General features: G+C 36.5%; 1 protein-coding gene and 1 long non-coding RNA gene across 2 annotated transcripts in view; both read left to right on the forward strand.

Annotated features, from left to right (window-relative positions):
* Window positions 1-12,001, forward strand: part of LOC134221831 (serine palmitoyltransferase small subunit A-like) — a 50,406-nt gene that overhangs the window by 20,577 nt on the left and 17,828 nt on the right. The gene's annotated exons all lie outside the window — the stretch shown is intronic.
* LOC134208110 (uncharacterized) lies at window positions 3,927-4,724 on the forward strand. Its single transcript, XR_009978500.1, has 3 exons — window positions 3,927-4,061; window positions 4,182-4,265; window positions 4,340-4,724. It is a non-coding gene; the product is annotated as an uncharacterized LOC134208110 (long non-coding RNA).

Consider the following 12,001-nt stretch of genomic DNA (forward strand, 5'->3'; position numbering starts at 1 on the left):
GGATTCTCTTCGTCGACTTCCCCTCTTTTAAATAAAAGTGACAAGCAGAGGATTTCATCGCGGTTTATCACCTCAGAATGCAAGTTTTCATTGTTTTCTTTCGTTCTGAGGGGAAAAACCGCAACGAAATCATCTGCTTGTCACTTTAATTTAAAAGAGGGGAAGTCGGCGAAGAGAATTCTCTTGCGACATTCGCCCTTATTCCAGATAGAGCTTGACTTCATCGTGGCAATCTTCGTCCCCTGCGATCCTCTATACCTTCCACCTTCCAATAATAGCGATATCGGGAACAAGGGTGTGGTATTCTTGAATAACAGTGTAGCAGGCAGTGTGTAGAGAGATGGAGTGAGATGTGCAAGTGGATGGTAGTTGTGTCGAATAAAGAGTGTTGGATCAGTGAATATGGAGTGTTAATATATTGTATGGATGGATATCACATTGGCGATCCTAGCCACGACAAAAGTGCGCTGGAAAGGAATGCGATATATACTTTGATATGTACAAAAAAAACTTGTTTGTGATCGAGCGGTAAGTTGTTTATCTTTATTTTTTGCTTCCACGGCTTCCATAATGAGTGACAGCCGACTCCGCCAACACTGAAAAAAAAAGGAAATGAATTCGACGGTGTGCACGGAAAAAGATGAAGGGTCTAAAATGAGTAGAAACTACACAGGGCTAGTTTTTTTTTTGGGCATTCAGATTGTTGCGCATCCTGAAAGTAATATGAAAACTGTGGCTAAATCATAAGTTTCGATAATTTTGATGCACGGAACGATTGGAAATAAGTTTGAAAAACTATGGAACATGCCTATTTTGATTTTACTATGAGCCGAGCTGTCAAGCTAAGCTTACTGTCAATGTATCGAACTTTATAAATACTTTCAAAATTAATTTTATATATGAGTGAAAAAAAAAAAGAAAGGAAGAAAAAAAATAACGTCAACAACTTGATTTTTCAGATTGTTTGATTGATTTATTTACCATAGTTTCGGTTAAGTAAAACGATTCAAAATAAAGAATTAGTTTATAAGTAATTAGAATCAAAAGTAAATACAGGATTAACCATGATTCGGTTTAATATTATTTAACTTATTGTTTAATTGATTTTATTCTTTGAATGAAGTATTCATGAAGGGTTTTTGTATCCGTGATATCGTAGAAATGAAATTTTTTTTAGGGCAGTACCAATTATTCATGCAGTATATCAATCTCGTATCTAAAGTTTCATTGAAAGAGTGACACTATGTGCTTAGTTTGGTATGCGAATGCGTAAGGGCGCGGTCAGAGTAAATGCGAAGTGCGATGGGAAGCGAAGCGTCCATACGATTTGACAGCTCATTAATATTGATTGATATTCTTTTGCATACAGTTTTCGAGTTCAACACGTCGCGTCTACTCTGGGACCTTCTAAGAATTAATGAAGCCTGTAATGATTTGTACACTTGATCGCACTGTTATCAGGTGTTCGATTAATATCGGAATGAGATGCGTCGGGTTGAGCCCAAGGCCATCTGGTATTTGTTCCATAGCGGCGAAAGATGAGTCGAGTGAAGCCCAATGCCATCAGGTATTTGTTTCATATAGGTGAGAGATGAGTCGGGTTGAGCCCAAGGCCATCTGGTGTTTGTTTTGTAGTGAAAGGAGATGAGTCGGGTTGAGCCCAAGGCCATCTGGTATTTGTTCCATAGCGGCGAAAGATGAGTCGGGTTAAGCCCAAGGCCATCTGGTGTTTGTTCCAAAGCGGTGAAAAATGAGTCGGGTGAAGCCCAATGCCATCAGGTATTTCTTTCATATAGGTGAGAGATGAGTCGGGTTGAGCCCAAGGCCATCTGGTGTTTGTTTCGTAGTGAAAGGAGATGAGTCGGGTTGAGCCCAAGGCCATCTGGTGTTTGTTCCATAGCGGTGAAAGATGAGTCGGGTGAAGCCCAAGGCCATCAGGTATTTGTTTCGTAGTGAAAAGAGATGAGTCGGGTTGAGCCCAAGACCATCTGGTGTTTGTTTCGTAGTGAAAAGAGATGAGTCGGGTTGAGCCCAAGGCCATCTGGTGTTTGTTTCGTAGTGAAAAGAGATGAGTGTGGTTGAGCTCAAGGCCATCTGATTCTATTGGAGAATTGAGATAGATTAGTCGGGTAATGCCCAAAGTCACCTGATATCTGATTTGAGATGAGTTTGTATAAAAAAAGACGGGTAAATACCAATGGCAATTTAAGATGTAAAGACGGTAAAGACCAATGAACATTTAAGGCGTATGTAAGGATGTACCATAAAGTTAAACATTAAAAATAAATAAATTAAACGAATGCTTAAAAGGTAAAATGATATAAAATTTGCATGTTGAAGAAGAATATCAACAAATTTGAATATCCTTGGAGCCAAACCATTTTAAAAAATGGTTTACTTTCCACGTGGCACCATAATAAAAAAAAAATGGTTACTGAACCATAATCGTACTGTAGTCCGTTAATATTTTGACCATAGTGAGTACAGTTTTTGAAGACCGGGCTGTATGAGTAACGTGGTTCGTAGACTGTAAACAATGAAGGTTAATGTGCAGTCAAGTAGAACTACCATTTAAAATCAATCGGTGAACCAAATTTTGCTATGCTATCCCGCATAATTACGAATTGTGCACTCTGTAAAAAGTCTATGTTAAACGCGTTTTTTTTCCTTCGATTATCTGCAGTTTATACTTGTTTATAATCCGTATCCTCCATCAGTGCAACGTTTTAATTCAAAATAGATTAGTTTTCAAAGCTATCTTAGCATAAACTTTGTGAATGTTTGTTTGAATGTTATTATAGGTTTGGTAACGTTCATTAGACAAATAACAATATGTTGAAATTCGGTGATTGTTTTCGCTTGCAAAATGTATAGAATGATAGAATGTGTACATATAATGCAGGAAATAGAAATCATTTTAAGTAGTATTTATGATTGAATCGATCGAAGTTTTTTTTTCTAGAATGGGGAGGGATCTTGAACCATCTTAAGAACCTTCTCCGGCCCGAAAAACATCTGTGTACAAAATTCCACGTCGATCGGTTCAGTAGTTTCCGAGTCTATAAGGGTCAGACAGACAGAAATTCATATATAAATTAATAAAATGTATATAAATTAAGTTAATTGCATGCTAACAATAGTATGAAAGAATAGTGACAATATACCTTATTGCTGGTCAAAAGTGAGGTTAGCATTCACAAAATTTTCACAGTACAAATAGATTAAAAAAAGGTGAAATAATAGATGTGTTAAATAGTGTACACGTGAATAAAAACCTTATAAGTTATTGCAAAAATCCATTTTAAAATACTTTACACTTCTTTATGTCACTTGATGATAGATCCTATACCAAAAAGCTAATAATATATATAAATTATATAATTTATATATAAATGTATATAAATCAAGTTAATTGCATGCTAACAATAGTATGAAAGAATAGTGACAATATACCTTATTGTTGGTCAAAAGTGATGTTAGCATTCACAAAATTTTCACAGTACAAATAGATTAAAAAAAAGGTAAAATAATAGATGTGTTAAATAGTGTACACGTGAATAAAAACCTTATAAGTTATTGCAAAAATCCATTTTAAAATACTTTACACTTCTTTATGTTACCTGATGATAGATCCTATACCAAAAAGCTAATAATATTTATAAGTTAATTAAAAGTATAAGTTTTGTAATGTATATGGCTGATGCCTTGGTTAATGCAATGTGCTTTGGCAAGCGGCACCAATTTTCATTTCTTGAATGAGTTACACTCAAATTAATCCAATGATATATTCTATGTGCGAAACTCGCATAGAACATTCGGCTAAGGATATTTTCTCGTTTTAAGTGCTCATCTTACAAATTATGTGCAAACCTTTTAGAACATATGACTGATTTGTATAATTTATGAGTGCAACAGCCATCACCATTAAACTATTATCCATCGCACATATATTTTAAAATAAAGCATAATATACATTTTAAACAACAAGTGGCAGGAAAAAAAAAAAACTTCTTCGGTTTTCATAGCCGGGAGCTCGCGGGAACCTAATAATAACTTTAAAGGTAGGTAAAAAGCTAAATGAACTCAACACAATAATGCATTCAAGGAATATATTTATTCTCCGAAATGGGGATCTCATTCAGCTGCATTTTTCTTTTGTTTTTCTCCCAATCGGCTAAAAGGCCCTGAAAGCTATACAGATCTGAGATATCACTGGAAGGTACAGAACTGCGATGCGGATCGTTGTCCCAGATGTTTCGAAAATGGTATAATTGATACAATACACTATTTGAGTGTAACCATGTTATAATGATATTATTTTTTCACCACGTTTTTACAGGCAGCTCTTGGTAGAAACTTCGCAGATGAAGATCGGGGATAAGGAAGCTGATGCGCCGGCTATACTTCTAGCCTTGTCCTTGGCGAGGTCTTCGGGATGGAAAGAATTTCCCGAGGAATTTCCATCGAATGGCCCAGAATTAAGTTATGCCCCAATGGTCAGCAGCCAAAAAAACAAATCATTGAGAAACTAAGATGTGCTACATATCATGAAATAAATATGATAACCTTTAGGCTACATTTGTATCACATGATGGAGAGTCACTTGATGTTATCCAATTTTGGGTAATCTATATGGCATTGTACTCCAAGATACACTCCATCAAGTGATAAAGCTTGTATACTATAGACTGACTATGTTATAAAAATACATATTTTCAATTGCATATTCTGATATAATTATTATTAATGCAATCATAAATCTGAATCAGATTGATAAACTTTTGAAAAATATGATTAATACTAATGCACATTTCATATTGCAAGCGTTTTATATTTCAAGTGCGGGATTATTGAAAAATCCAATACATTTGCACATAAATTTTATGATAATCGAATCGACAGAAATCTATTAGCAGCGCACATATTTTAGAAATGCGAAAGCAACTGATCATATTCTATGTGCACTGCAATTACGGATAATGTGTACTTTTTTCTGAGTGTATCTACGCATTTTAGCTGTAAGTTAGATTGTAAATATCGCATATGTAATTTTGATTGCATGGTATATCGTTTTTTCATTATGCCCGCAATATCCCGGGTTAACTTCCTATTCAGAACAATCTGCCAATTTAAAAACAGAATAGTAGCCTCACACAAACAGCAAACCTCCAGTATTTCTTCAAATGTTTTTAAGTACGCACAAATTCGAGTGAAAAGAGTAGCAGTCAGATAGTCGCATGTTAGAGAAAACGTTATTGCAGTGGTACAGGGAGCAAGAGATAATCTTTTCACACTTTAGTTGATTACTTACTACTACTGTTCTCTTAAACACCTTCATATCCCATTCCCATGTTTTCCTTTACATTATTTGTCGATTTCCTGCTTATATTCTTCCATGAGCTTATGGAGGATTTGGAAGCGAATAGTAGCAGGGAGAACACAACAGATTTAAACGCCAAACAGCGATGGGTTCTATAAGCTTGGTGCATGAAACATTGTTTTGCAATTTTTACGGCTGCTGGCAGCTAGAAGTGATTTTCAGCGAAGTAACATGTCAAAATATTATTGGGACCATCCTCATTGATAGATCGAAGGACGCTGGACGTAAACATGTCTTTCCATGATGATATTCAATCAGCGATTGCGAGGGTATTTTGAAAAGCCTACTGCATCTTCTACAAGTCTACAGGTCATATTCTGAAATTTGCTTTTACTGAACTTGCTTTCGATATGCGTACTACAGGGGGCCAATGTATCAATATGGTTCCGATAAATCAAATGAGATTAAAACCAAACAGCGAAAACGTAAGTGACTTAAAAGATAGGGTTAGAATATTGTTTTAATTGTAACGAATCATAACTTTTATTTATTTCTTTTACTTATAATTTTTATTTTGTATTATTTTTGTTCAAGTATTTTTTTTAGTATCGCCGGAGGAAGATGGGTTTCAACATAAATACCAGTAAGATTATCAACGCTATTCATCGGATAATCGTACCCCATGGGCAGACCGGTCACGACACCTTAAATGAACCAACAATACGGACTAAAGAACAAAAACCCAGTTTGACAATGGAATTCAGCATTTATATTAAATATTTATTTTGTATACCCATAATTCTGTCAGGGGAGGATGTGGTATTCTTGAATAACAGTGTAGCAGGCAGTGTGTAGAGAGATGGAGTGAGATGTGCAAGTGGATGGTAGTTGTGTCGAATAAAGAGTGTTGGATCAGTGAATATGGAGTGTTAATATATTGTATGGATGGATATCACAAAGGGAAGCACAGGGAAATTTATTTAATTCAACTAATTTTGCGACCAGCAAAAAAAGAAAAAAACTGATATCAACACCTGCGATCAATGCCGTAACGGCCGTAACAGCCACGAGTTGTCTTTGCGGATTTGTCAACGAATCGACTGCTTTGAGCGTGCTTACAGCGGCACACTAGGAGTTAACTTTCAGAAATCAGTATGGCGAAAGGCATCTAAGGTTCAATTTCTCAAAATTAAGCATTTTAATCGAAAAAATATTTGGTAGGCGTAGTAGCGGACACCATCCCTCATAACCGGTACCAAATAGTTTTCCATGAAAAGTTCCTAATTTTGAGAAAACCAGTGTTAGATGTCTTTCGCCATACAAATTTCTGGCGGTTAACTCATGCTGGCTATTTTGTGCATATACTATAGCGCCTGGATGTGGCTGCAGCGGGTAGAAAATCAGCCACTGCCAATATTCATTTCAATAATTGCTACACTGAAAGAAACGCGTTTTAAATTTACAGTTTGGTCCGAATAAAAACACTTTTAAAATAAAAAGATAACTTTCACAGTAAAAAAAATACTTTCATTTTAAAGAAAATAAAGCACTTTTCAAACATAAAGTTCAAAATATTTATAAAAATAATATTTGTTTTTTGTGTGTACGCATGTGCTACCACTCCACTCTCGTTCTTGATGGCCAATCTCTTCCGCTGATGTGACCTCGTCCAGCTTTTTACAGTGGAGTTTCTCCTCGCCGTGAAGGAACAAAATAGGCCCCATTTCGCGGTCCTTAGCCTCTTACCCAGCAGCTGCTATCCATAACTCCCCGTGGTGCTGGCCGGGATAGGAGCAGCCTTAGGGGAGGTCGGGTAGCCAATCTCAATGAGAACTATGGTCGTATGCTGATAGGGAAGGGGGAGATTTACTCCCCTTCAAAAGTACAAATCTGATCGAGTGTCTGTTCTCCATGTTAGGGGCGGCTTGTCCGAGTGCCAGCGAGGCAAAACTGTGCACACTATGCTGCATCGTGTCAGCATCGAGAAGACAGCCCCTTCAACGCAATGTAGGTAGAGGTGAGGTAGCCTACCGAAGATTCTACAGAAAGGCAAAAGTAGAGCAAACGGATGGATTCAAGGGCAACAGACCCGGCAACGAATAAAGGACAAAAGTCGGATCTTGAAACGTAAGAACTTTGAATGAACCTGCACGTGTTGGGCTCCTGACTCGTGAGCTCCAGAAGGTCGGCGTGACCGTGGCAGCAATCCAGGAAATGTGGTGGCCCAAAACTGGAGAACGTGTATTCCGAGCGGTGGATCCCATTGCAAACATTCAAGCAGGGGAAAATACCTATTCTTGGCAGTCTAAGACATCCGCCAAATTGAATGATAAAAATAATTAATAATTTCACTAAAACACAGGTACAGCTTAACTGGTATACATTTGTATGCTCTTTCTTTGATGATTGGTGTTCACTAAATATAACAGCTTTTACCACAAACTCAGTAAATTTATTATAAAGTAACAGGTCAACGTTTCTTCTATTGGCATAGCAATTTCTATTATCAGCAATGGATTTGCTCCCTTTAGCAACTAGACATGAACTAAACCAAGATGACGTCACGCGTCGATTTTCAGTAAGAAGAAAACCTCATCTGAGGGCAAAGTTTACAAATAATGAACATAAACGTGAACATCCGGTGAACTAAAAGCTCCGAATTCACTCAAATATTCATCGGCCCGCAGCGGATGTCATTTTTTTGAACGAAAAGAAGAAGAATCGTGAACAAAGAAGACGCTCGTGGTTGAGTCCATGGAAGTGAAAAACTGGTAATGTATTGGTGCCAAATGCTGGTTGGTTATATCCTCCAGTAGTAAAATTCATTCATATTAATCGGCCGCACGCTCATCTCGCTTCACTCAATTTTGGAACAAACTTTATTGTTTATCAAAACTGGCTTAACACAAAACATGAATTTTTAGCCTTGGCATCAATTTTATGTCATGTAGACAGATAGGCAAAAGCATTGTAAAACAAATTTACCCCTAATGAAGCCAACAAAAATCAGACGTGAATGGCATATAGGGTACCCGTGTACCCAGATATTGACATTTTCATTACTTTTACCATTTTCAACCTATTTGAATAATATTTGCCATTTAGGAGAAGGGAACTTAAATGCTTTTTGTCCGCTGCCAAGATTTACATCTTTTGTCTTTTGTAATGCCTTAGAGTCTACACGCGTAAGCAAAAGTCTATCAACCAGTTTCAAATATACAACTTGTTCTTGGCGGTCCTTACATGATATGTTTGTTTCATAAAAAAAATCATGGTGCTTGTGTACAAGACACGACCGCTCGACGTAAACTACGTGAAACCAAATCCATACACATAAGATATTTGTCTGTCTGCCCTTATAGACTAGGAAACGGCATGAACATTTGTATGTAGAGGTTTTAGGGAACGATGAAGATTCTTATGATGATATTAGACCCCTCCTCTTCTGGAAGAGGTATTCTCATACAAATGAAGTACACATTTCTGCTTTTTCGAAAATTAATCTAAAAAATGGAATCCAAAATTTGCAAATTTCGAATACTTAACGTCTTTTAAATAATGTAAAAAATATATATTTAATCAATTTTAGGTAAAACTAAGCTCGTCGGTTCTGTTAGTATAGTATATTAACAATACAGTGAACTCTCCCTTACTCGATATTGAAGGGACCATCGAGCTAGGGAGGTATCGAGATAGGGATCACATTTATATTTGGTAGAATGCCGTTTAGCCGAACAGTTAAAATGTGTTTTTTTATTAAGTGAAGTGAAAAGAGAGATGTTCGAGGTGAATGTTGAACAGCGAGAACTGAGAAGTGAGAAATGAGATTTTTTAAATGAGTACAAAGTAGTGAGAAGTGGGTACTGAGAAACGGAAGTGAGAATTGAGTAGTGAGATGTGTGCAGTAATATGTGAGTAGTGGAAAGTGAGAAGAAAGAGGTGAGAAGTGAGTTGTGATAGTTCCGAAGTGACAAGAAGAATGTGAGTAGTGAGAAAAACAGAAGAAATGGGTGAGAAGGAGAGAGGATAATTGTGAGATGAGAAGCGAGATGTTAAGTAGTGAGAAGTGAGTGGAGAGATATAAGACAGAAGAAGGAAAACAGAAGAAGGAAGAGAAAAGAAAGAAGGAAACAGGAATAATATCGTTTTTCACTTCTTGTTCCTCGGTCCTCACTTCTCATTTCTCAAAGCTTACTTCTCACTCCTAATTTCTCACTTTTCACTTCTCACTACTTACTTCTGACTTCTCTATTCGCACATTTTGCTTATCATCTTCCTTTTCCCACTACTCACGTCTCACTTTGCACTTCTCACTATCCAGCTTTCCACGATCGCCATAATGGCGGCTACTATAAAAAATCTGACAGTAACTGCTTCCGACGCCAAAACGTTATCGACGCTGTTGTATCTGAGCAACCATTTTCACTTTGTTTGTTGTTATTTTAACAAAACGAAAATGAATTCTGTTTTTCTCACACTTAGGATATTGATCTATTTATATTTTCAGAGGTGAAGCTGCAATCGAAAAGTATTATGATTTTATATACATGAGGATAATCTTCATAGGGCGCTCTTTGTTAATATCGATGCTTAGGATCCAAGACCCTCAAAAGCTAATAAACGGTTACAAGGAAATACGTTATTCATAAGTTCAAGAGAGTGCTCGATTCTAGGCTTAGTGAGAATCTGATAGTGAGAATGATGTTTCTGCAAAAACATGGTGGAAATCGGATCATGACTATCTAGAAAGATGCGTCAAAGCCTCGGTCAAAGCATTCAGAGCTACGCAGAATGGATAAGTTTGCGTGGCTTTTTACTCCATTCCTGAGGTCTCAGCTCCATTCGAAAGTAATGTAAGGAAATAATAATTTACTGGAAATAAAGGGAAAATATTACCTGATTCAAAGTTTAAAGTTCCCCTTCTAGATTCGTTGTTAACTAAAAAAATTGACTAGCAAGCAACCAAATTGTTTTTTTTTTTCAACATTTAAGTCCACAAAGTGGTATGATAAATACATTCTGCAGAAAATATTGACGCAGCTTCTGTAATCAGAATGTGTTTCGGAATGTTGAAATACTAAAATAATGTCCTGTGCCCGGCTCCGCTCTACAAGTTTGAGCAATTGTTGAATAAGGGATTGGTATGGTATCGAAACCATGGGGTCAATGGCAGTAATGGTAAAAGTCGCACTAACTATCTGCTATCGAAAAGATTAAGTAATATCAAATACTGCTTACTTCCGTTACACAATTGAATTACATGCGGAAGAACATTATTGGTAGACTTTATAAAAACTTTATAAGGCCCTCTGGTGATGATTACCCAATAAACTATTAATGAATATACGTGAGTAGCACGAATAATAAGCTTCATTGCTAACGCAATATCGAGTTCTAATGAGCTTGAAATAACGATTTAAAATAACACGGACATCTATATCCATTCCATTCTGAATCCTGCCTAAGATTCATTCACACTCGTTGGATCAATGGAAATGCATGGTGTAGCTTCCTATAACTAAATCGGAACATGAATTTACCAAAATCAGCCTTGTATTAGACCCGGTGTATAAATTAATAATTTTCTTCAACCTAAAATGCAAAAAAAATGTTAGCATATTAAATCTTAAAAATGTTGTTCCTAGATTCAAATTTCAGTTTGGTCGAAATGTGATAATTTTCATAAAAGTAAATAAACAACGTGAAAATTGTTGCTTGGATACGACCAGCGTCGAAAGCAGGTCAGCGTCGGAAGCAGTTACTGTCAGATTTATTTATAGCAGCCGCCATTATGGCTAACGTGGAAAGCTGGATTGATTTCTCACCTCTTATTTCGCACATCTAATTTCTCTCAACTCATTTTTCACTTCTTACTTCTCACTTGTAACTTCTAATATCTCACTTCTGATTTCTCATTTCTCACTCATCGCTTTTCACTTCTATCTTTTCACGTCTCATTTTTCCCTTCTTACTTTTCATTCCTCACTATTCGTTTCGATCTTCGTACTTTTAACTTCTCACTTCTCACCTCTCATTTCTCACTTCCCACTACTCACCTCTCACTCCTTATTTCTCATTTCTCACTTTACACTTCTCGCTTCGAATTTCTCACTCCTCACTTTTTACTTTTCATTTCTCACTTCTCACTTTGCACAACTCACTTTTGACTTCGCACATATAATTACTCCTTTTTTTACTTTTCACTTCTCACACTCAACTTCTTATATCTTACTTCTGACTTTCCATTTCTCACTTATCATATTTCACTTCTAACTTCTAACTTTTTATTTCTCACTTCTCGCACTCCAAATTTCTCACTTTTCACTTTGTATTTTTCACTTCCCACTACTTATTTCTTACTTCTTACTTCAAAATTCTCACTTCTCATTTCCCACTTCTCATTTCTCACTTCTCACTTACCATCTCTCACTTTTAATTTCTCACTTCTAACTTTTCCTCTCTCACTTCTTGCTTATCACTTTTCACTTCTAACTACGTCGTGCATGTACTGTTTCTGACAACATCGAGTTAGAGAGGTGAAAATGCTTTGAAAAATTACTTCGACTTAGGGAATATTGAGTAAGGGAGATATCGACTTACGGAGGGAGCGCAGTATGCTAAATTCAAGGAACTATGAATTTCATCTAGTTAGAGAAAATATCGAGTTACAGAATATCGAGT

Source organism: Armigeres subalbatus, chromosome 1 (genome assembly GCF_024139115.2).
Source record: "Armigeres subalbatus isolate Guangzhou_Male chromosome 1, GZ_Asu_2, whole genome shotgun sequence".
Taxonomy (NCBI): Eukaryota; Metazoa; Arthropoda; class Insecta; order Diptera; family Culicidae; genus Armigeres; species Armigeres subalbatus.